The sequence below is a fragment of the Rhincodon typus genome, chromosome 27 (genome assembly GCF_021869965.1).
Source record: "Rhincodon typus isolate 14 chromosome 27, sRhiTyp1.1, whole genome shotgun sequence".
Taxonomy (NCBI): domain Eukaryota; kingdom Metazoa; phylum Chordata; class Chondrichthyes; order Orectolobiformes; family Rhincodontidae; genus Rhincodon; species Rhincodon typus.
This window is the reverse complement of record NC_063358.1, coordinates 43,074,251-43,098,443: the sequence shown is the minus strand read 5'-3', so window position 1 is coordinate 43,098,443 and position 24,193 is coordinate 43,074,251. Positions and strand designations below refer to the sequence as shown.

Genomic DNA, 24,193 nt, shown 5'->3' with positions numbered 1-24,193 from the left:
TCTTCACCCAAAGGGTTGTGAATCTGTGGAATTCCCTGCCCAGTGAAGTGGTTGAAGCTACCTCGCTAAATGTTTTTAAGGCAAGGCTAGATAAATTTTTGAACAGTAAAGGAATTAAGGGTTATGGTGAGTGGGCAGGTAAGTGGAGCTGAGTCTCAAAAAGATCAGCCATGATCTTATTAAATGGCGGGGCAGGCTCGAGGGGCCAGATGGCCTACTCCTGCTCCTAGTTCTTATGTTCTTATATGTGTTGGGGGCGGGGGGGGAACAGAGAGAGTGTGTGTGTGGGAGCAGAGAGAGTGTGTGTTTTGGCGGGAGAGAGTGTGCGTGTGAGTGTGTATAGTGTGGTCGGGCCACCTGCAGTGTGAGATCTTGGTTCAGGCCATCCTCACGGGTACCGAACTTGGGTACAGAGGCTATCAGCTTCTGATCAGCGACTCTGCATTGTTGTGTATCCCAAAGTCCGCCTTGGGGGATGTTTACCTGAAGATCCGAGGCCAAATGTCCTCTGAAGTGTTTTCCCACTGTGTGGGAACATCCCTGTCTGGCGATTGTTGATGGTGTCCATTCATCTGTTGTCATAACATCTGCATAATTTCGCTAATATACCATGCCTCGGGCCATCCTTGCCTGCAGCGTATGAGATAGACAACGATTGCCAAGTTACATGAGTATCTGCCGTGCACGTTGTGGGTGGCGTTGCCATGTGTGACGGTAGTGTCGATGTCGAAGATCTGATGGAGGGTCGGTGTGGACTTGTTGGGCCAAAAGGCCTGCTTCCACACTGTAGGGATTCTATGCCCTGCAGAGGTTGCCGTGACAGGGTTGAATAGTGTGGCTAGGAAGTTTGCTGCAAACAATGGTCTGTTTAAGGTTTGGTGGTTATTTGAAGGTGAGAAGTGGAGGCATGGGGAAGATCTTGGCGAGGTGCTTATCTTCATCAATAACGTGTTGAAGGCTGCGAAGAACATGGCGTTGTTTCTCCGCATAGACATTAATTAGATTACCTTGCTGTTTAATTTCTTCTCTGCTGAAGTTATTGTATATTTAATAAATTGTTACGTCTTTTGTTTAAAATATAAAACTGGTATCTGGAATTAATTATTTACTAAGTATTGGATTGGTTATTCAAAAGTCTGGTTAGGCTCATTCCTGAACAAGAACACAAGGTTTCTTTGGATATCATCAACCTCATACCATTAAGGAAATATTCTGTCTTTTTCTTCCAAAGTGGATAAATTCATACTAATATACATTCAATTTCACCTGCCATGTTCTTGCATATTCATTTATCTGGCCAAGTATGCTTGAAGACTCCTTGAAAGGTTGTGTAGTGATTATGTCTTGGATTTCTTGTACGGTTTGTGGCTCAAGGTGGTTCTCTTTATTTTGTCTTTATCATCTACTTACCTATATGCCTAATGTATTCCATCGCAGCTTGCTCATCGTCCAGAATAAAGCATTGTGTTAACTTGAAGTTTGTTGTGTAGAACTGAAACAATTCCATGTCTCATAAATTAATCAACATAGAAGAAACATTTTAATTATTTGTCCAGAATTTCTGTAACCTTGAATCTGTCTGGAAGTGTACTATTTTTCACCTTCTTTTGTTTGAATTGAATTACTCACTCTAAATTCTGAAAGCCTTTTAAAATTATTTAAATTTTGCTGTATTACATAGAACATAGAACATTACAGCGCAGTACAGGCCCTTCAGCCCTCGATGTTGCGCCGAACTGTGAAACCAATCTGAAGCCTATCTAACCTACACTATTCCATTATCATCTATATGTTTATCCAATGACCATTTAAATGCCCTTAAAGTTGGTGAGCCTACTACTTTTGCAGGCAGGGCATTCCACGCCCTTACTACTCTCTGAGTAAAGAACCTACCTCTGACATCTGTCCTATATCTATCACCCTTCAATTTAAAGCTATGCCCCCTCGTGCTAGCCATCACCATCCGAGGAAAAAGGCTCCCACTGTCCACCCTATCTAATCCTCTGATCATCTTGTATGTCTCTATTAAGTCACCTCTTAACCTTCTTCTCTCTAACGAAAACAGCCTCAAGTCCCTCAGCCTTTCCTCATAAGACCTTCCCTCCAAACCAGGCAACATCCTGGTAAATCTCCGCTGCACCCTTTCCAATGCTTCCACATCCTTCCTATAATGCGGTGACCAGAACTGTACGCAATACTCCAAGTGCGGCCGCACCAGAGTTTTGTACAGCTGCAACATGACCTCATGGCTCCGAAACTCAATCCCTCTACCAATAAAACCTAACACATCTTCTTAATAACCCTATCAACCTGGGTGGCAACTTTCAGGGATCTATGCACATGGACACCGAGATCTCTCTGCTCATCCACACAGCTTTCTTCTTAAAGTTTGAACTATGGTTTCAATTCAATTCCAATAAAGCTTTACTAAGAATTTCCAACTTTAAGAAATACATTAGAATTATAACTAAATGTTAATTACCAATACATAAGATAAGATCTTTAATTGTAATCTCTTTTGTACTGTTTTAAAGATTTCCTCAGAACTTCTTTGAACGTTTTTGTCTTTTCAGTTGCACAAGTTTTTTTAATCTCTGTATTGAAAAGATATTTCTTCAATAACGCATTTCATTTTGAAATGTTTTAAATGTGGTAAAACTTCTAGTAAATGTAATTTTATCTTCCTAATTTAAAAGAGTTTAACACGAGATTTTCCCCCCTTCTTCGTTTCCTGCCTTTTCCAGCAAGACCATAAAATACAGGAGCAGAATTAGGCCATTCAGCCTGCTCCTCAATTTGATCGTGGCTGATATGTTTCTCCACACCTTTCCCTGTAAACTTTGACCCCTTACTAATCAAGAACCTATCTACCTCTGTCTTAAATACACTCAATGACTTGGCCTCCACAGCCTTCTGCAGCGACGAGTTCCACAGATTCACCACCCTCTGGCTGAAGAAATTCTTCCTCCTCTCAGTTCTAAAGGGTTATCCCTTCACTCTAAGACTGTCCCCTTGGGTCCTAGTCTCTCAAACTAGTGGAAATATCTTCTCCACGTCCTCCCTTTCCAGGTGTCTCAGTATTCTGTAAGTTGCAAGATGGAGAGTTGGCACAATTTCTCTTTCTTTGCAACTGTTTTGCCCATTTTTAAACTACCAACATCTTGTGCTTTTTTGAGCCTTTGAATAAATTTCCATTGATAAATAAAAACAATTTCTTTGATTCAAATTCACTTATTTTAAATCTGCTTTCGACCTGTAGGTCTTAATCTCATGAATCATGTTTGATGCAATTCTAAATAATGGCACCCATCATATTATACACCTGCAGTGTTTAATAACACTGATTGTGACATTAACAATGCTTCTTCTAAATAAATTTTCCTGAATTCTGGCTTTTCTCAGCTTCCCAGCCCAGCATAGCACTTTACAAGCAAGTTTCTTATCCCTCCTTTGAGGGAACATCTGAAGCCCAAGTCAAGTATTTAGTTGGTGAGAGTAAAGATGGCAGATGCTGGAAGCTAGAGTCAATAAATGTGGAGCTGGAAAAGCACAGCAGGTCATGCAGCACCCCAGGAGCAGGAAAGTCAATGTTTTGGGTGGAAACGTTGACTTTCCTGCTCCTTGGATGCTTTCTGACCTGCTGTGCTTTTCCACCTCAACTGTTTATTTGCTGAATTTTGACGTGGATCTCATTCAATGTGAGACTCTTTTTAGTCCTGACAGCTTTTCTGTACTTTTTCCATTGTTTCTGGCTGATTTAGAGTTATGAGAGCTTTTCAAGTTTGAACTGACTAGCTGCTGTCTCTGGTGCTGCAATTGGCTTTCTACTTATTTAAAATATTTTCTTAAAGAAATAACTTCCTTTGTCATGCAGAATTCTTTTATCTCTCTTATCTTTAGATTGCTGTGAATTGTTTGCACTGCTGGTGATTTCTTCATTTATGTATCGGAGGTTGGAGCTATTCCAAAGCTTCTGAGTTAAATCTATCAGACCAACTGTCTTAGACAGCAATCAATTGCTAACATACTTAATGTTCAACTTGTGCTTTGGTAGCTGATAGTGGTTATTAATTTGTGACTTGACTAACTTCTTTCATTCACTCAGCTGAGGCTATGCAAATCAAGAGTTGGCCAAGTCTCTCCAAATTGGGTGACTTAAGATTCAATTTCTGCACCATTCACTCAACTGCAAACTCAGCAGTAAATCTCAGATGGTTCGAGTAAAGTGAATTGGTTAAAAACAAATCCATTGCCTTGGCATATATTTATTGTGATAGCTGCAAACTGTGTTTTTGCGATCCATTCAGATCATGCTAGGGAGGTTAAAACTTCCAGCTGCCAGCTATATAATGTGGCGCCAATAATAACAGTGTCTGAAAACCAATTGTTTACCTTCAATTTCCAAATTGTAGTAAAGCTCAGATTTAGAGGCACTGCATGTTGGAAGGAAGATGAGTTTGTTAAGCATAAAAAAGATGCCTTGCCATCAAGGGAATTTGAAGTCAGAGGTGGGAGGAAAACACAAGTAAATGCACACCATGTTAAGTAGCCAATCCCACCAATGAATTCCAAAAATATGTATACAAACTCCAAAGTGGCTTAGAAGCGGTATCTAATTCCTGCCAATACCCAAGGTGTACAAAGCTGAGTTTGTATGTTGTTGAGTTAAAGGCCAGGCTTTCTTTCATCATATAAATATTTGAGAATCTACTAGGAAACAGAATGAAATGATGCAGTAATTCAATTTTTACATTCCACTGTGTCCCACCACTATTTGGTAAACAGACATATTTACACACCAGAAGCAGTAAGAAACATATAATGAATTCTTTGTATCCTTTCAGTTTCTTTGAAATTTATGTTCAGCCCAATGTGCCTCAGAATTTATTTTACTAATTCCATTCTCCACCTCCCCTGAACAAATAGGGTCCTGTGGGCACAGTTTCAGAAAAGACAGCTTTCCTTACACTGGCAAGTTATTTTAGCAAACTGAGTATCAGTGTTAGGTTCTGTGCTATTTTCACCGGAGGTTCACAATAAAAACTTTCCAGCAGGTGTCACTAGATCACGATCAGGAGCAGGAAAGTGGGCTAATTATTTGATACTCAACACAGCAGTGCTGAAACCAACTAATAGCAAACTTACTTTCACTCAGTTCAGATGAGCTAACTCAACACAAACAGGAAATTAAACTTGAGACCTTGATGATCTCATAAATCAGAACTACCGTGGCCCAGCAGGGTTTACTAAGAAATAGGTAGAATATTCTTTTGGGTCTGATCCAATCACTGAATCCCTACAGTGTGCAATCCGCACATAAGTTACCCGAGAGTGGAACTGAACACGGGTTCCTGGCACTGTGTTAACCACGGAGCCACCATGCTACAATAGGACATCCAGCATTGTCTGTCCGTGTCTCTAATAAAACAGCAACCCTATGGCTCTCTGGAACTATGAAAACTCTAATGGCTTGAAACGGGGCTGGTTTAATACTATATTCACAGCATATCTCAGAAAAAAGACAATTTCTGTTTGAGTAACAGAGAAACATGGGAGTGACTGCTGTGGAGAAGTTGGGGAGAATTATTTCTGTTATTAATTTCTATGTTAATAATTGGGAAAGTTTGGTTCCTGTTTCCTTTCATCTGAATAGTGGAGGCTGCTGAACGTTTAAGGGAGTCACAAGGTATGCCCAACTGTTGTTGGCCTGAGATTTCCTGGGTATGGGTGGGTGTAACAACTGTGAGAGGATGCTAGAATGACGTTCATGGTGGGCAAAAGTAAACATCATGGAGGTGTCATGCCTTAATGGGGAAGACTGCATTGAAAATCATGCTCCACTTTATTACAAGCCTTCACAATGTGTAAATCCCCAACTAGATCACCAAGATGACTCATTGCTGTTCAGAACAAAAGAGGTTCACACTAGGTTTCACCATTAACGTAAAATAATTATTTATTGTAATGCACAACTTTAACAAACGGCAGAGAAAGGAAAGAATTACTAATCTACCCTTATGCGATTTAAACCACACACCTTTAAAAACCCAAATATACACACACATTCATCATTAAGACAGAAAAAAGACAAATGATTTGACACAGGTAGTATTGATGGGAAAAAGAAGATTGACAGTGAAACTAAAATTCCAAAAATTAAAAATTCAGATTGCAAGCATGGTTCAAATTGTCTCACTACCTCTTCTTCTTTCAGCACTGATAATATGCTATTGTTTTCAAAGCAATGGTCACTCTTCACTTTGGTACTTAATCTAGTGGACCCAGATCTTGTTAAAATTCTACTTTTTAAGATTTCTTGCATTTTCTGTCTTTACACCAACTTGGAGAGAAAGCGGGAGAGAGAGTGACAGAGATAGAGAGAGAGATGAAGATGTTTTCAGTTTGTAGTCTCTGGATGTCTCATCAGAACTGAAAGCAGCTGGATAAGGTTGAAATATATGCTGTTGATGGGAGGGGGGTGGATGGTGTTGGGGAAGGATTGAAACGAATGGAGGAGATGATGCCAACGGACAGAGAGAAAAACAAGGAAAGGCTAAAAACAGGATTGCTCACAATAAGCTAATTTGGAGATAAATACTGGATACGGTGCTGACTAGAAGTGTCAATGGTTGAAAACAGGCTTGCTGTGCTGCAAGCAATGTATACAGAATAGGAACTAGGGATACGGGAGTGGGTAGTGTGTTCATTTTCTGAAATTGTTAACTCACTGTTGAGTGCTGTAAGGTATATAGATGAAAGATGAGATGTTGTTCAATTTGCATTGAGCTTCTCTGGAGCACCACAACAGGCTTGAGACAGAGACGTTAGCCATGGAACATAGTGGTGTGTTGTAGTGGTGTGGTAACTGGAAGCTGGGGGTCATTTTTACAAATACAGCATTGGTGTTCTGCAAAATGATCACTGAGTCTGAGTTTCATCACCTCAGCATAGAGGAGACCACATTGTGAGCAGTGGATACAGTAAACTGAATGAAGTGCAGACAAATTCCTGCTTCACCTGGAAGGTGTCTCTCAGGCCTTGGATAGCGAGGAGGGAGCAGGAAAGGACCTAGGGCTATATGTTCTGCCACTTCATGGGAAGGTGACTTGAAGGTGTGAGGACTTTCAAGTTGGGAGTGGAGGAGAGGTGGACCAGGGTTTCCTGGAGGGAACAGTCCCTGTGGAAGGCATGGGAGGGCAGGGGAACATTTGTTTGGTGGTGGCATCCCACTGTACGTGGTGAAAATAGCTGCTTATGATCCTTTGGATGCGCTGGGTGGTGGGGTGGAAAACTTGGACAGGAGGAACCTATCGGTGTTATGGGAAGGGAAGTAAAGGGTGAGGGCAGAAGTGTGGGAAATGGGTTGGACACAGCTGAGGAGCTATCAGTGATGGTGGTGGGAATCCTTGGTTGAGGAAAACAGTCGACTTTTCTGAGGCCTCCCGCCGCACACGCAGAAGGTGGCATCATTGGAATGGATGCGCCAGAGATGAACAAACTGGCAGATTGGGAACAGAGTGCTTGCGGGAAGCAGCATATGAGGATGCACAGTCAAGGAAACTTTGTGAGTCAGTGGTTTTCTCCAACGAGAAAGAATCTAGCCATCATCACCTTCTTGATGTTCAATTGTATTATGATTAGTCTACATGGATTTCAGTAAGGCCTTTGATAAGGTTCCACATGGTAGGCTGCTCTGGAAGCTGTGCCACAGCGGTTGGTGCCGGGGCCATTGATGTTTGTTATCTATATCAATGATTTGGATGAGATTGTACAAGGCATGATTAATAAGTTTGCGGATGACACTAAAATAGGCGGTATCATGGACAGTGAGGAAGGTTATCAGAAATTGCAGCAGGATCTTGATCAACTGGGAAAGTGGGCCGAGAAAGGACAAATGGAGGTTAATATAGAAAAGTGTGAGGTGTTGCATTTTGGAAAGCCAAATCAAGGTAGAAGTTTCATGGTGAATGGTAGGCCCTTAAAGAGTGTAGTGGAACAGAGGGGCCTTGGAGTTCAGATGCATGTGGAGTCACAGGTAGACACGGCAGTGAAGAAAGTGTCTGGCTTCATCAGTTAGGGCAGTGAGTACAGAAATTGGGAAGTTATGTTGCAGTTGTACAGGATATTGGTAAGGCCACATTTGGAGTATTGTTCTCAGTTTTGGTCCTTGGTATAGGAAGGATCTTATTAAACTGGAAAGAGTACAGAAAAAATTTACAAGGATGTTGCCAGGATTCAAGGGACTGACTTATAGGGAAAGGTTGGAAAAGGCAGGACTTTTTCTTTAGAGCATAGGAGACTGAGGGGGCATCTTACAGAAGTGTATAAGATCATGAGAGGCTTGGACAGGGTGAATGCACTTAGTCTTTTTCCCAGGGTTGGGGAATCAAGGACTAGAGGGCATCCGTTTAAAGTAAGAGGGGAAAGAATACATGGGAACCTGACGGGCAACATTTTTTACACACAGGGTTGTATGCATACGGAATGAGCTGCCAGCGGAAGTGGTTACGGTGGGTACATTAACAACATTTAAAAGGCATTTGGATGAATACATGGATAGGAAATGTTTTAGAAGGATATGGGCCAAGTGTAGGGAAATGGAGTTAGTGTGGATGGACATTTTGGTTGGCATGGACCAGTTTGGGCCGAAGGGCCTGTCTCCGTACTGCCGGACTCTATGACTCTATGATTACTGAATGCCCTGCCATGAACATCATGGAGATTAGCATTGACCAGATGCTGAACTGGACTAGCCATGTCAGAAGTGTGGCTATAAGAACAGATTTGAGGCTAGCAATTCTAGATTTTATTCCCTAAAATCTGTCCACCATCTACAAGTCAGGAGTATAATGGAATACTTAATGTTTGCCTGGATGGGTGCTGTTCCAAGCGCATTCAAGAAGCTCAACACAATCTAGCATAAAGTATCTTGTTTGAATGGCAGTCCATCCACCCTGCATTACATCACATATGATGCCAGCAATGTGTACCATCAACAAAACGCACTGCAGCAATTCATCAAGGCTTCTTCCCATTCCCCTTCCTAATCCATTATCTTTACCACCTAGAAAGATAAAGGCAGCAGATGCAAAGGAACACTACCACCTCCATGTTTTCATCATTCATCAGGAACCATATTGTGGTTCCTTCAATATTGCTGGGTCAAATCCTGGAACTCCCTTTCTAACAGAAATGTGAGCATACCAACACAACAAGGACTACAGATGTTCAAGGCAGCTCACCACTACCTTCTCAAGGACAATTAAGGATGGGTAATAAATAATGTTTCTGTCCTTATCCATCTAGGTGGTAAAGATCATCGGTTAAGAAGGTGCAGAGGAAGGAGTCTTTGTGAATTGCTACAATGCATTTTGGCGATGGTACACGCTGCTGGAACCATGCACCCATGGGAGAGGACAGATGGAGTGCCAATCAAACTACGTTCCCCTTTATTCTTTTTCTGCTGTGTGAACTTCTGAAGCCCATGTGTAGTTTGTGTAGCACAGGACCTCTGAGCGATAGTGCAGCTTAGAGGGAACACTGGCAATAACTTCTGGCCCAACCAGTGACCCTTGAATGCATAAAAAGAAATGTGGTGGAGGCAAATTCAATCATGGTTTCAAAATAAAATTGAATAAGCATCTGAACAGAAAAGATTTTCAGTGTTATGGGAATAGGATGGGTGTTTTTTTTAATTCATTCATGGGGTGTGGGTGTCGCAAACTAAGCCAGCATTTATTGCCCATTCCTAATTGCCCAGACGGCAGTTAAGAGTCAAACACATTGCTGGATCAGATGAGCTGTTCTCACAGAGAATTGGCATGGACACTGTGGGGACCATATCATTTTATTTCTGTGTGCTTATAAATTGTGAACTGTAATGAGAAAGAATGATTTTAAAAATAAGGATTAACCAGGATTGCAGCATAATTTCACAACAAGGAAAATGATACCTGTTGTGGACTCTGCTTTTGGCGCTGTGGGTTTTTGCAATGGGTAGGTGGTCAGGAACCGAGGAGTTGTTTACATGTGAAGCTGACTGGCTCTCAGCTAACTGAGCAGGTTGAGACTAGAAATAAGTTACAGAGACACAGGCACTCAGAGAGAAAGACACAGACACTCAGACAGAAAGACACAGAACTATGTGCTACTGTTCTCTGCAGTTAAAAAAAACTCAATTGAAGATTGAAGAAAATAAGTTACCTTTCTTGCAGCAGTTGCTGTGAGCACTGGCTTTTGCATTGATATATCAGAGACATTCTGATTCAGACTCTTTTGTGCATTTTACAAAACAATAGAAGCTTCCAGAGGAAGACAACTGAACATAAAGAGATAACACGGTGTAGAGCTGGATGAACACAGTAGGCCAAGCAGCATCAGAGGAGCAGGAAAGCTGATGTTTCGGGTCGAGACCCTTCTTCAGAAATGGTGGAGGGGAAGGGGATACTGAAATAAATGGGAAGAGAGAGGGAGGCGGATAGAAGATGGATAAAGGAGAAGATAGGTGGAGAGGAGACAGACAGGTCACAGAGGCGGGGTTGGAGCCAGTGAAGGTGAACGTAGGTGGGGAGTTAGGGAGGGGATAGGTCGGTCCAGGGAGGACGGACAGGTCAAGGAAGCGGGATGAGGTTAGTGGGTAGGAGATGGGGGTGGGGCTTGAGGTGGGAGGAATGGTTAGGGAGGCAGGGACTAGCTGGGCTGGTTTTGGGATGCGGTTGGGGGAGGGGAGATTTTGAAGCTTGTGAAGTCCACATTGATACCCTTGGGCTGCAGGGTTCCCACGCGAAATATGAGATGCTGTTCCTGCAGCTTTCGGGTGGCGTCAGTGTCGCAATGCAGGAAGCCCAGGATGGGCCTGTCATCCAAGGAGTGGGAGGGAGAGTTGACATGGTTCGCGACTGGGAGCTGTAGTTGTTTGTTGCGAACTGAGTGTAGGTGTTCCGCAAAGCGGTCCCCAAGCCTCCGCTTGGTTTCCCCAATGTAGAGGAGGCCACAACGGAAACAGCGGATACAGTATGCCACATTAGCAGATGTGCAGGTGAACATCTGTTTGATGTGGAAGGTCTTCTTAGGGCCTGGGATGGGGGTTAGGGGGGAGGTGTAGGGGCAGGTGTAGCACTTGCTTCGGTTGCAGGGAAAAGTGCCGGGGGTGGTGGGGCTGGAGAGGAGTGTGGAGCGGACAAGGGAGTCACGTAGAGAGTGGTCCCTCCGGAAAGCAGATAAGGGTGAGGAGGGAAAAATGTCTTTGGTAGTGGGGTCAGATTGCAGATAGCGGAAATGTCGGAGGATGATGCGTTGGATTCGGACGTTGGTGGGGTGGTACGTGAGAACGAGGGGGATTCTGTTTTGGTTGTTATTGCAGGTAGGGGCTGTGAGGGATGAGTTGCGGGAAATGCGGGAGACACGATCGAGGGCATTTTCGACCACTGCGGAGGGGAAGTTGAGAAAAGACGACATCTGGGATGTCCGGGAGTGGAATGCCTCATCTCGGGAGCAGATGCAGCGGAGGCGAAGGAATTGGGAATAGGGGATGGCCTTTTAGCAGGAAGGTGGGTGAGAGGAGGTGTATTCTAGGTAGTTGTGGGAGTCGGTAGGTTTGAAATGGATATTTGTTTTGAGGTGGATGCCAGAGATGTAGAGAGAGAGGTCCAGGAAGGAGAGAGAGGTATCAGAGATGGTCTAGGTGAATTTAAGGTTGGGGTGGAAGGTGTTAATGAAGTGGATGAACTGTTTGAGCTCCTCGTGGGAGCACGAGGCGGCGCCGATACAGTCATCAATGGAAGAGGTGGGGGATAGGGCCAGTGTAGCTTTGGAAGAGGGATTGTTCCACATATCCTACAAAGGGGCAGGCATAGCTTGGGCCCATGCAGGTACTCATGGCCACCTCCTTTGTCTGTAGGAAGTGGGAGGAATTGAAAGAGAAGTTGTTGAGGGTGAGGACGAGTTCGGCTAAGCGGATGAGGGTGTCAGTGGAGGGGGACTGGTCGGGCCTGCAGGACAGGAAGAAGCGGAGGGCCTTTAGGCCATCTGCATGGGGAATGCAGGTGTATAGGGACTGGACGTCCATGGTAAAGATGAGGTGTTGGGGACTGGGGAATTGGAAGTTCTGGAGGAGGTTGCGAGCGTGGGTGGTGTCACGGACGTAGGTAGGGAGTTCCTGGACCAAAGGGGAGAAAATGGAGTCAAGATAGGTGGAGATAAGTTCGGTGGGGCAGGAGCAGGCGGAGACGATGGGTCGACCAGGGCAGTCAGGTTTGTGGATTTTGGGAAGGAGATAGAAGCGGGTAGTGTGGGGTTGGGGAATGATGAGGTTAGAGACAGTGGGTGGGAGGTCACCTGAGGTGATGAGGTTGTGGATGGTTTGGGAGATGATGGTTTGGTGCTCGGGGTTGGAGTCATGATCAAGGGGACGATAGGAGGAGGTGTCAGAGAGCTGGCTTCTGGCCTTGGTGATGTAGAGGTCAGTGCGCCATACTACAACTGTGCCTCCTTTGTCCGCGGGTTTTATGGTGAGGTTGGGATTGGAGCGGAGGGCTGCGCGTTCTGTGAGGGAGAGGTTGGAGTGGGTGAGAGGGGTGGAGAGTTTGAGGCAATCGATGTCTCGACGGCAATTAGAGATGAAGAGGTCGAGGGAGGGTAGGAGGCCTTGGGGTGGTGTCCAGAGGAGGGGGTGTGTTGGAGGTGGGAGAAGGGGTCAGTAGACAGAGGGTTAGGCTCACGGTTAAAGAAGTAAGCGCGGAGGCGGCGGAAAAAATGCTCAATGTCCAAAAGTGAGTTGTATTTGTCGATGTGTGGGTGGAGGGGGACAAAGGTGAGTCCTTTACTGAGGACTGACTGTTCGTCCTCAGTAAGGGGGTGGTCTGGGGGGATGGTGAAGACTCGGCAGGGCTGGGTGCTATTGATTTGTCTGAAGATGCTGGCTGCGGAGGCGGTGGGCGGAGCGACCTCGGCGGTGGGCGGAGTGAGGTCGGCCGGTAAATCTTGGATGTTGATGGCAGCGGCGACCTCGATGTCTGTGTTGGCCTCGGAAACGGAGGTGGCGGCATCAGCAGCGGTGTCGATGGCGTCAGCTGTACTGGAAGTGGTGTACCGGGCGGAGGCGGATGTGACATCATCCGTGGAAACCGCTGGTGCTCCGAAGGTGGCCACATGGCCAATGGCGGAGGGCACGTGGTGGGGAAGGTCCTGGGTATGGTGGCAGGCACCAGTAAGTTTAAAGTACTTTCGGTTTTTAGTGTCTAATAAAGCCGGGTAGAATTGTGATTTCAAGTTACGGATCTTACGAAGATCTTACGATCACCTCACCCCCATTGGGGAAACCAAGCGGAGGCTTGGGGACCGCTTTGCAGAACACCTACGCTCAGTTCGCAACAAACAACCGCACCTCCCAGTCGCGAACTATTTCAACTCCCCCTCCCACTCCTTGGACGACATGTTCATCCTGGGCTTCCTGCATTGCCACAATGACGCCACCCGAAAGCTGCAGGAACAGCATCTCATATTTCGCGTGGGAACCCTGCAGCCCAAGGGTATCAAATGTGGACTTCACAAGCTTTAAAATCATCCCAAAACCAGCCCAGCTAGTCCCCGCCTCCATAACCATTCCTCCCTCCTCAAGCCCCACCCCCATCTCCTACCCACTAACCTCATCCTGCCTCCTTGACCTGTCCGTCCTCCCTGGACCGACCTATCCCCTCCCTAACTCCCCACCTACATTCACCTTCACTGGCTCCAACCCCGCCTCTGTGACCTGTCTGTCTCCTCTCCACCTATCTTCTCCTTTATCCATCTTCTATCTGCCTCCCTCTCTCTCCCTACTTATTTCAGAATCCCCTTCCCCTCCCCCATTTCTGAAGAAGGGTCTCGACCCGAAACGTCAGCTTTCCTGCTCCTCTGATGCTGCTTGGCCTGCTGTGTTCATCCAGCTCTACACCGTGTTATCTCAGATTCTCCAGCATTAGCAGTTCCTACTATCTCTGAACATAAAGAGTCTGGCTAGCCAAAGAAGGGCCACTTCTACATCAGAATCAAGAAGCAAAGACCACTGAACTGACTTCCCAGTTTTACTACCGCTGCCAGTAATTTATTTTTCCTATTTGTTTGTCTGTTTGTGTGTATGGGACATTTACAAGGGAATTAGAGTTTTAATTAGTAGTGTTATATGCCAGTGGTTTAAAACTGTTTGCCTGTAGCTATTGTCTAATTATTTATAATAAATAATGATTCTTGTTCAGTACAGAAACCTGGTCCATGCTTTCTATCAACCTTAGTTGGTAACTCAGGTAATTTGGGGTGCAGGGTATATCTTAAAAATGAGCTTTAATATTTGGTATAATGCCAGGAATAGCAGAGCTCAATTTAGGGCCTGCTACCCCAGTAGGTCATGACAACACAATGGTCTAAATGGTTTCCTTCTGTGCCGGTACCATTCTATGATTTACACAAAAATCCTATCGTTGGTGAATGCCAGCTATCCTGGAAGCTGCAATAGTATCTTCTCCCTGAAATAGTCTGCTTTTCATACTGTCTTCAAGCCTCCAAGCTGAACAGGGTATGATGTTTGGAAACATGGGAGACCATCTGTATATCTAGCTGCATCATCTGGATAATGTAAGGATAATGGGCATATAATGAAAACTTTGTTGCCACCAGAACATCAAGAAGCAGATCAACAACGTGCTAAAGCAATTAAATAAAACAAAGAACTGCAGATTCTGGACATCTGAAACAAAAATTGCTGGAGAATCTCAGCAGGTCATTGGACACAAAATATTAACACTGTTTTCTCTTCGCAGATGCTGCCAGACCTGTTGAGTTTCTCCAGCATTTTATTTGTTTATGCTTCTGATGCCTAGACCACTTGTGAGAGCCTGCAGAACATGCCAGAGTGCATACCCAGGTTTGTAGTGGTTCGTGCTTTCTCCACTAGATATCCATCACGATGGCATTGCCATTGCCACCAGACTTCCTGAGACCACTTCAGGGGGAGCAGCAAACAGGAAGAAGTAAAGGTGGAAGAAACACAGGAAAGAGAAGACTCATCCAGGGTTCCTTCATTCTAGTCAGGCTGAGAGCACTTTTTAAGATACAGCTTTGCTTTGATAAACATCCCTTCATCACTCTGGTTCCATCATTCCCCTTCTTTATGGAACATCCATTACAGGTAGTGTGGGAAGCAGGACAGACACGGTGACAACCATATGCAGCTTGCACTTCATGCAAGAGAACAGAATTAAGGTGAGATGGGATTTGAGAACGTACATTAAAGATGAACATACCATCATCCTCAGTGTTCTGAGCAATGTCTGATGCATTGGCCTCTGTGGCAGTTAGTTGCACAATGAGGAGTATCATCTCCTCTCCAGGACTCAAGCTGTGCTGGACCTGTTAAAGATACCCTAGCTTCTTCTATTGTGTGCAACTTTGTCCTGCAAGAGAGTGGGAAGAACACCAGTGATTGTGCTGTACTATGTTTAATGATTATGGTTGCATGACTGGAAGTACATGGAAGCATCAAGAGGTGGGTATAAGGTTAACATCATTAGGTGTAAGATGACTGGCTAATTTTTTCCTTTGCTACTCAACACAGTTGAGGTCAGTAATGTAGACTCCTTTGCTGACTGAGATCAGTTAACTCGGCACAGACTGGAGACCTCCCAGTTCAGCTAACTCATTTGCAAAACTATGTGAAGGCACAGATTGGGTTCCATATTTTTCACAGCATGATGCCTGAGATATATAGCTTCTGATTAAACAACTCACATCCAAGACAGTCCAAGGAGCATCACTCTGCTAATTATCTAACCAATGTGAATGAAAACTTGCAGATTTCGTACTCATTTTAAATTTCTAATTGGCATTTTTGATTTATTACTTAATTAGGTTCTGGGTTTCACCGGATGTGCAGATTTGAAATTTCCAATTAAGATAGAGACAGGCAGGAATCTTGCGCCGACAGTCTAAGTGGGAAATTTCCCTTGTACAGCAGAAAGATACTTTTGGAGCCTATGCACTAGTCACTCGAACTCCCTGAGCTGGTTTTACTATTGTCAGCAATATACTTAATACACCTAATATTCCTTACATGAACTTAGCATTCTGCTTATTGTTCATAAACACCAAATTGGTCACATGTCTGCAGTATTTAATGAGATTTTTACAAATGATGATGGGGAAGGAAAGGGAGACTCCAAGGCAGTTAGCACAAAATGTGCACAAGGCAAAATAAAACATTTCACTCCCATCCTGTACAGTATGAATCTTGAGCGTCCCTGCAACAGCTCAGGTACATGGTTGATAAAAGTGGGGCAAAAAGGAACATTTCACTGACATATGGGCTGTACAGATTGTGTAAATCTCACTGTCAATACCTGTATACATACTGTCTGCAGTGAACATGGGGAGCATTTTTGAATTAGAGACTGTAATACTCAGTACCAAAGGCTTCTGCTGGCCCTCTGAAGAAGCAATTCACCTACTGCCATTCAGATGGCTGGTTTTTCAATCTTGCCAGATGTTGAGGGGGTTCTAAATCTGACATCACTATTTACGGAACGGATAAAGCATCAGTAATTATCAGCAGTGCTCACTGAGCTCACACAGCATAATGTGGCACTCAACACAGAGAAATACACATTCACTGTGTCTGAAATTGATTTTCTAGGATACAGAGAGACAACAACTAGATAAAATCCTGCACATGACAATGCAATGTCATTTGTTTCCTTCTAACCCCATTTAACATGAAAAACTTAGCATTATTCCCTGGTCCAATATGCTGATATCATAAATTCATTCCTAGGTACACAAAAATCACAGAGCTTCTTTACAAAGATGTGCAATGATTTAGCATCTCTACCAACCCAATGTCGTAAATAAATCCCATAGTGCATTTTCACTGGACATGAATCCAGAGTCCCAGGCTAATGTTCCAGAACATTGGTTTGAATCCCACCAGGACAGATGGCAAAGCTCAAATTCAATAAACAAATCTGTAATTAAGAGCTCATCTACTGGTGAACAGGAAACATTATTAATCATTGTAAAAACCAATCTGGTTCACTGATTCTTTAGGGAAGGAGGATGTACCATTCATATCTGGCCTTTTTGTGACTGCAAATCTACGGCCAATTGGTTAACTTAAGTGCATTCTGAAATGGTCAAGCTAGCCACTCAGTCGAATATAACCATTACAAAGTCTAACAGAAGGAATGATCACCTGACATCAACCAAGGGTGCACGCAGTCCGGTTGACTTTGCATAACCTGCCTTTCTAACATCTGCAGGCTTCTGTCAAACTTGGGAGAGTTGCCCCACAAACTAGTTAAGCAACAAATTGTTATAGTCATTCCCACAGAATTAAACCTGACAGGCAAGATGTGAGCTACTCCACTCACCAAAGCTGGGAATGTCCTATCTGGGTGACAGGACAGATCCACTTGAGATTTTGGCACAGCAGTAGTCAGGAAGGACCTCCCACCTCACTGACCAATCCCCGCCTCCTTGACCTGTCTGTCTTCTCTCCCACCTATCCACTCCACTATCTACCTGTTATCACTGTCCCCCCCTCTATTTATTTCAGAGCCCCCTTCCCCTCCCCACCCCCATTTCTGAAGAAGGGTCCCATCCGAAATGTCAGCTTTCCTGCTCCTCTGACGCTGCCTGGCCTGCTGTGTTCCTCCAGCTCCACATTGTGTTATCTCTGACTCCAGCATCGGCAGTTCTTACTATCTTTGAGTAGTCAGGAAGGAGTTGCCTTGGGGTTCCTCAACATTCACTACAGGCCCCATGACGTCTCATGGCATCAGGTCAATCATGGGCAAGGAAACCTCCTGCTAATTATAACCAACTGTCCTTTCTCAGCTGTTGAACAGGTTCTTCTCCAAGTTGAAGACCGCCTGAGGATGCATGAAGGGTGGCAAGGGTACAGATTGTACTATGGCCAGGGGAAATCAATGTCCATCACCCAGAGTAGCTTGGTATCACCACTACTGATCAAGATGGCCAAGTCCAAAAGGACATAGACTGAGTCTCTTGTAACTGGTGAGGAAAACAAGATGTATAAACTTACGTGACCTCATCCACACCAATAAATCTGTTGCATATGCACATTTCTATAACAGTATTGATAGGAGTGACCACTGCACAGTCACTGTGGAGACAAAGTTCTATTTTCATGTTGAGGAAACCCTCCATTGTGTTGTGTGGTAGTACCACCAAGCTGAATGGAATAGATATTGAATAGACCAAGCAACTCAAAACTATCCATGCAGTAAGTACTGTGAGATATCAGCAGCTGAATTGTATTCAATCACTAGCTGTAACCTCAAATCCCAGGGGTCTTGTGGCACAGTGCTCATTGCCCTACCTCTGAGTCAGGAGGTCTGGGTTCAAGTCCCACCTGCTCCAGAGGTGTATCAAAACACCTCTGAGTAGGCTGATTAGAAAACATTTAACCTCAAATCCCAGCATATTGATTACTCTATCGTTGTCACACAGCCAGGGGTTCAACCCTGGTTAAATGAAGTGTGCAGGCAGGCACAACAGGAGCAGCACCAAATAAATGCTAAAAATTAGTTACCTACCTGATGAATCTACAAAACAGGACTACTTACATGCCAAACAGCTTTGTAGCAGGTAATAGAACGAACTAAGCCTTCCTACAATCAATGGATCAACTCTAAGCTCTGCAACTCTGCCACATCCAGCCATGATTGGTCGTGTATAATTAAAGAACCAACAGGAGGAGGAGGCTCCAAAAATATCTCCACCTGCTTTGATGGGGTAGCCCAGCATACCAGTGCAAAAAAATAGACTGACGCATTTGCAAACATCTTCAGCCAGTCATGCTGAGTGATTGATATACATTGGCTTCTGCCTGAGATCCTCAGCATGACAGCTGCCAGCTTTTAGTCAATTCAATTCACTCCACGTGGTATCAAGAAATTGTTGAAGGTAATTGGATATTGCAAAAGCTACAAGTCCTGACAACATTCTGGTAATAATACAGAAGACCTTTGCTCCATAAATAGCCTGCAGTCCTAGCAAAGTTGTTCCAGTACTGCTACCACACTGGCATCAACTGGCAATTTGGAAAATTGCCCACGAATATCCTGTCCATAAAAAGCAGGTCAAATTCATCCTGACCAGTTAACATCACCTCAATCTACTCTCAATCATTGGCAAAAAGATGGGAGGTGCATCAGCAGTGTTATCAAACAGTTCTTACTCAGAAATAACTTGTTTACCGATGCTCAGTTTGGGTTCCTGCAGGACCCCAAGTGCAGCACAAAGGAACTCACAAAACTGACGTCGACAGGAATTAAGGGAAAACTATCCACAGGCTGGAGTCATACCTGGCACAAAGGAAGACAGCTGTGCTTCTTGCAGGTCAATCAGCTTTGCAGAAGTTCCTCGAAGTAGTGTCCGAGGTTCAAGCATCTTTAACTGCTTCATTCCCTTCACTATAAGGTTAGAAACGGGGATGTTTGCTAACGATTGCACATGTTTGTGGCCATTAACGACTGAAGGTACTGAAGCAGTCTGTGTCCATATGCAGTGAAACCTAGATATCCTAGTTTGGACGGACATACAATAAGCAACGTTTCCACCAATAAGTGTCAGACAATGCCTTCTACAACAAAAGAGAATTAACTATTTTCCCTTGATACTCAATGGCATTAGCATCACTGAATATCCACTATCAACATCCTGGCCATTACAGTTGACCAGAAACTGAACTAATCAGCTATTAAAATACTGTGGTTACAAGGGCAAATATGAGGCTGGGAATTCTGCAGCAAATAACTCAAACCTGACTCCTTACAGTTTGTGCACTGTCTACAAGGCACAAGTCGGGAGTGTGACAGAATACTTACCACTTCAGATGTATACAGCTCCAACAAAACTCAAGAAGCTCAAACCCTATCCAGGTCAAATCAGCCTGCTTAATTGGCACTTCATAAAAGGTCCTCAATATTCATGCCCTTCACCACCTACTCAGTGGCAGGAGTGTTTACCATCTACAAGTTGTGCTGTAACAACTGAAGAAGGCTTCTGTAAAAACCTAGAAGATCAGGGTCAGCAGATTCATGGGAATACTAACACCTCCAAGTCACATATCGTCTTGACATGGAACAATGTCACCATTTTTTCACTGTTGCTGGGTCAAAATCCTGCTAACAGCACTGTGGGTGTACCTACCCACCATTAGCTGTCCATAGACAGGTAGGACTATGGTGACTTTACTTTTACTTTACTGTCAGAAACTGAATGCAAATAATTGACTGGTGAATAGGAAGGAATAAAGCATCTACGATCATGAACACTGGCATACGTATCTCTACGGCAGAAAGTTCACTCTCTGCAATGATCTCCAGACCTTGATTATATTGTTAGACACATTAGGATCTGATCAACAACCATTATGCATATACATTGGATTGTCTTCATCAATGCAGTGTTTTGTTGGAAGTATCCCATAGATTTATACAACTTTGTATTTGACATGCTCAGCCATACTCCTATCACAGAGTTAGCAATAATGCAACAATAAAAATGATGTAATTGTAGTGGTTTCACGTGACCATTAACCTTGTGAGGGAGATCAGAATTAAATGCAATATTCCAGAAGTGGCCCAACCAATATCCACAACATGACCTCCCAATTCCTATACTCAATGCACTGACCAATAAAGGCAAGCATACCAAACACCTTTGCCACTACCCTGTCTGCCCACGTCTCAATTTTCAATGAGCCTGCACCTCAAGGTGTCTTTGTTCAGCAATACTCCCCAGGCCCTTATCATTAAGTGTATAAATCCTGCCCCGATTTGCTATTTCAAAATGCAGCCCCTCACATTTATTTAAATTAAGCTCCATCCGCCACTCGTCGGCCCATTTGCCCATCTGATCAGGTTCTGTTGTACTCTGAGGTAACCTTCTTCGCTATCCATTACATCACCAATTTTGGTGTCATCTGCAAAATTACTGACCATACCTGCTACATTCACATTCAAATCATTTTCTATAAATGTCAAAAAGTAGTGGGCCTAGCACCAATTCTTGGTCACAGGCCTCCAGTCTAAAACGCACCCTCCATCACTACCCTCTGTCTCCTACCTTCGAGCCAATTTTGTATCCAAATGGCAAGTTCTCCATGTATTCCACGTGATCTAACCTTGCTAACCAGTGTACCATGTGGAATCTTGTCAAACGCCTTGCTGAAGTTGATATAGGCAACGTCCACTGCTCTGTCTTCATCAATCTTCTTCGTCATTAGAAAAGTCTTCCCACCACCAAGGTTAAATTAAATTACCTATAATTGCTGGATTTTTCTTTATTCCTTTTTGAAGGAGGTTGTAAAATTTTCAATTCTCCACTCCTTCGGGTACCACCTCCGAGTTTGAGACTGGAAATCATGACTTGTGCCGCCACAATTTCCACTTTCAATTCTTTCAATACCTTTAGATGCATCTCACCTTGTTCTAGAGCTTTATCAATTTAAAGTCCTAACAGCCCTCTAATTCTTTCTCTTTATCAATTTTAAACCATTCAAGTGCCTGAACTACATTCTTTTTCACCATGACTTGCACAGCATCTTTGTCCATGGTAAAGATAGATGGAAAGTATCCATTTAATACCTCACCCCTGTTTCTACATGTAAATCTCCTTTTGATATCTAATTGCTGCTATCCCTTCTCTCACTACTCTTTTAATACTTATGTCTCTGTAGAACAATGTGGGATTTGGTTTCAGCCATCAGTCTCTTCTCATACTCTCTCTTTCCTTCTCTTATGCGCTTTTTCAATTCGCATTTGAACTGGGCTGAATCAATATTCTGCTCGATCTCAGTTCAATTTTCCAGCTGAAATTTGTCATAAACATACTTTTCCAGCTTCATTTTAATCTCTATTTCTTTTGTCATTCAGGGAATTTTGGATTAGTTTGTCCTAACTTTTCCCTTTGCGGGAATATACTTTGACTGCACTTGAACAATCTTTTCTTTAAAGGTTCCCTATTGGTCAGTTACTGCTTAACTGATTGATTGATTGATTTATTGTCACGTGTACCGAAATAGAGTGAAAAGCTTTGTTTATGAGCGGTACAGGCAATCACTGCAAGCAAAGGATGTACAGGTTTAGAGGCATACAGGTTACATTATTTGAGGCCATTGAGTCCATTCAACAGTCTGATAATGGCCAGAAAGAAGCTGCTCCTGAACCTTCTTGTACGTGTGTTCAGGCTTCTGTATCTTCTGGCAGAAAAAGTTGTAGGAGGTCATTACCAGGGTGCGAAGGGTCTTTGATGATGTTGGCTGCCTTTCCACGGCAGTGAGCCATGTAAATTGAGACCATGGATGGGAGGTTGGCTTCCGTGATGGTATGGGCCGTGCAAATCACCTTCTATTGTTTCTTCCGGTCTTGGGCAGAGCAGGCCAATATGCACCCAGACAGTACAACCTGCTAATCTTTGATTCCAAATATCTGAACCAAATCTATTGTTATCCATTGAAGGTGGCAATCTTCCAGTCAATTATCCCTACACCTGATTGTTCCTTGTCCTTTTCAATCACCAACCAAAACCTTATGATACAATGATCCATGTCCCTTAAATGTTCCCCTGTGGACACTTGATCCACTTGGCCCACCTCATTCCAGAGAATGAGGTCCAGTAACGACTCCTTTCTAATTGTTCTGGAAACATATTATTGTAAAAAATTCTTCAGCAGCCAATGATAAGACCACTAGTTCGTCATTCGGGTCCACCTTTCTTTTTTTTAAACAGAAAATTAGCATTAGTTACAGCAAGCAATTAGGAAAGCAAATTATATATTAGTCTTTGTTACATGAATGGATTGCGATATAACAGTAAAGAGTTCTTAGTACAATCATACCAGGTACAAGAGTATTTATGCAGTTTTGCTCTCTTTAACAAAGGAAATAAATAGTTGCACAGTCTTGCCTGAGAGGAAGCGCAGTGAACGTTCATGAGACTGGTTTCTGGAACAGTATTTTTGTCTTCTGAGGAAAGACTGAGTAGACAAAACCTATATTCACTGGAGCTTAGGAAAATGGTAATCTAATTTAAAACATAAAACATTTTTAAGGGTTAACTCAGGCTTATCCAACAGCCTGTGGGCTCCTATCTAACCAGTAGCTGCTGTTTCAAATGTTGGTAGATACATGTGAAAGATTTCGTAAGGAGCGGTTCATCCAATCAGAAGCCGCTTCTCTCACTGGCCAGATTGGGTTTCTGTGTCAAACACCTAGGGAAGCCAGAGGGGAAGTTTGGGGGGTTTCTGTGATGTGCGTGTGTGTGATGGAGAGGGGGGGCGTGAGAATTGAGGGATGCATGGGGTAAGTGAAAGTGAGTGAGTGAAAGTGAGTGAATGAAGGGATGACTGACTGAGTGTGGAGGAGTGGAAAAAAGTGGGAATGGGGGAGTGAGATGGAACAAAGAGAGATTTCCTGAGGACAGAGTATTGGGGGTGTGAGTGATTGAGACAGGGGGTAGTGAAGGATGTGAAGAAGAAGGCAAGAATGAAGGATGGAAGGAGTGGAGAATGAAGGATGGAGGAAAGGGGAGAATGAAGGGTGGAGGAAGGGGAAGGAGGAAGGGTGGAGAAAGGGGAGAGTGAAGGATGGAGGAAGGGGAGAGTGAAGGGTGGGGGAGTGTGAAAGGTTGGAGGGAATGTGAAGGTTGAAGGGAGGGGGAAGTAAAAAGAGTGGAGGGAGGGGGAAGTGATGGGCAGATATTTACGGATAGTGAGACAGTGTAGGAGAGACTTGGAGATAGTGAGGGAGAGAGGGAAATGAGAAGTGTGGCAGGAATGGAGTTAGAAGGGAAGGGAGACTGGTACTGTGTGTACGGAGGTGCGGGACATCTGGGAACGCAATGAGAGTATGTATGAACAGAGACCAAGTAAGCCAGACACACACTCAATTTACCCTTCCACACACTACTCTCCATAAAATCCACCAGAAAGTAGGTTGGGAGAGTAAGATGATCCGGGCTGACAGGCAATCTGGTTCCAATTTCCATTTTCATATGAATTCTGCCAAGACCTGCTTAGGATGTTTGCCACCAGAGACTAAACGTCAGTGTTACTTCAACCCAACTCCTTTGCTTGTTCTCAGTCCTCTCTCATTCACTAGTGATTAGGACTGGGGACCCAGTCTGTCTCTATTTCTGT

General features: G+C 43.9%; 1 protein-coding gene across 1 annotated transcript in view; it reads right to left on the bottom strand.

Annotated features, from left to right (window-relative positions):
- LOC109916430 (potassium voltage-gated channel subfamily KQT member 4-like) overlaps positions 1-24,193 on the bottom strand; it is a 540,155-nt gene that overhangs the window by 195,522 nt on the left and 320,440 nt on the right. The window lies entirely within an intron of this gene.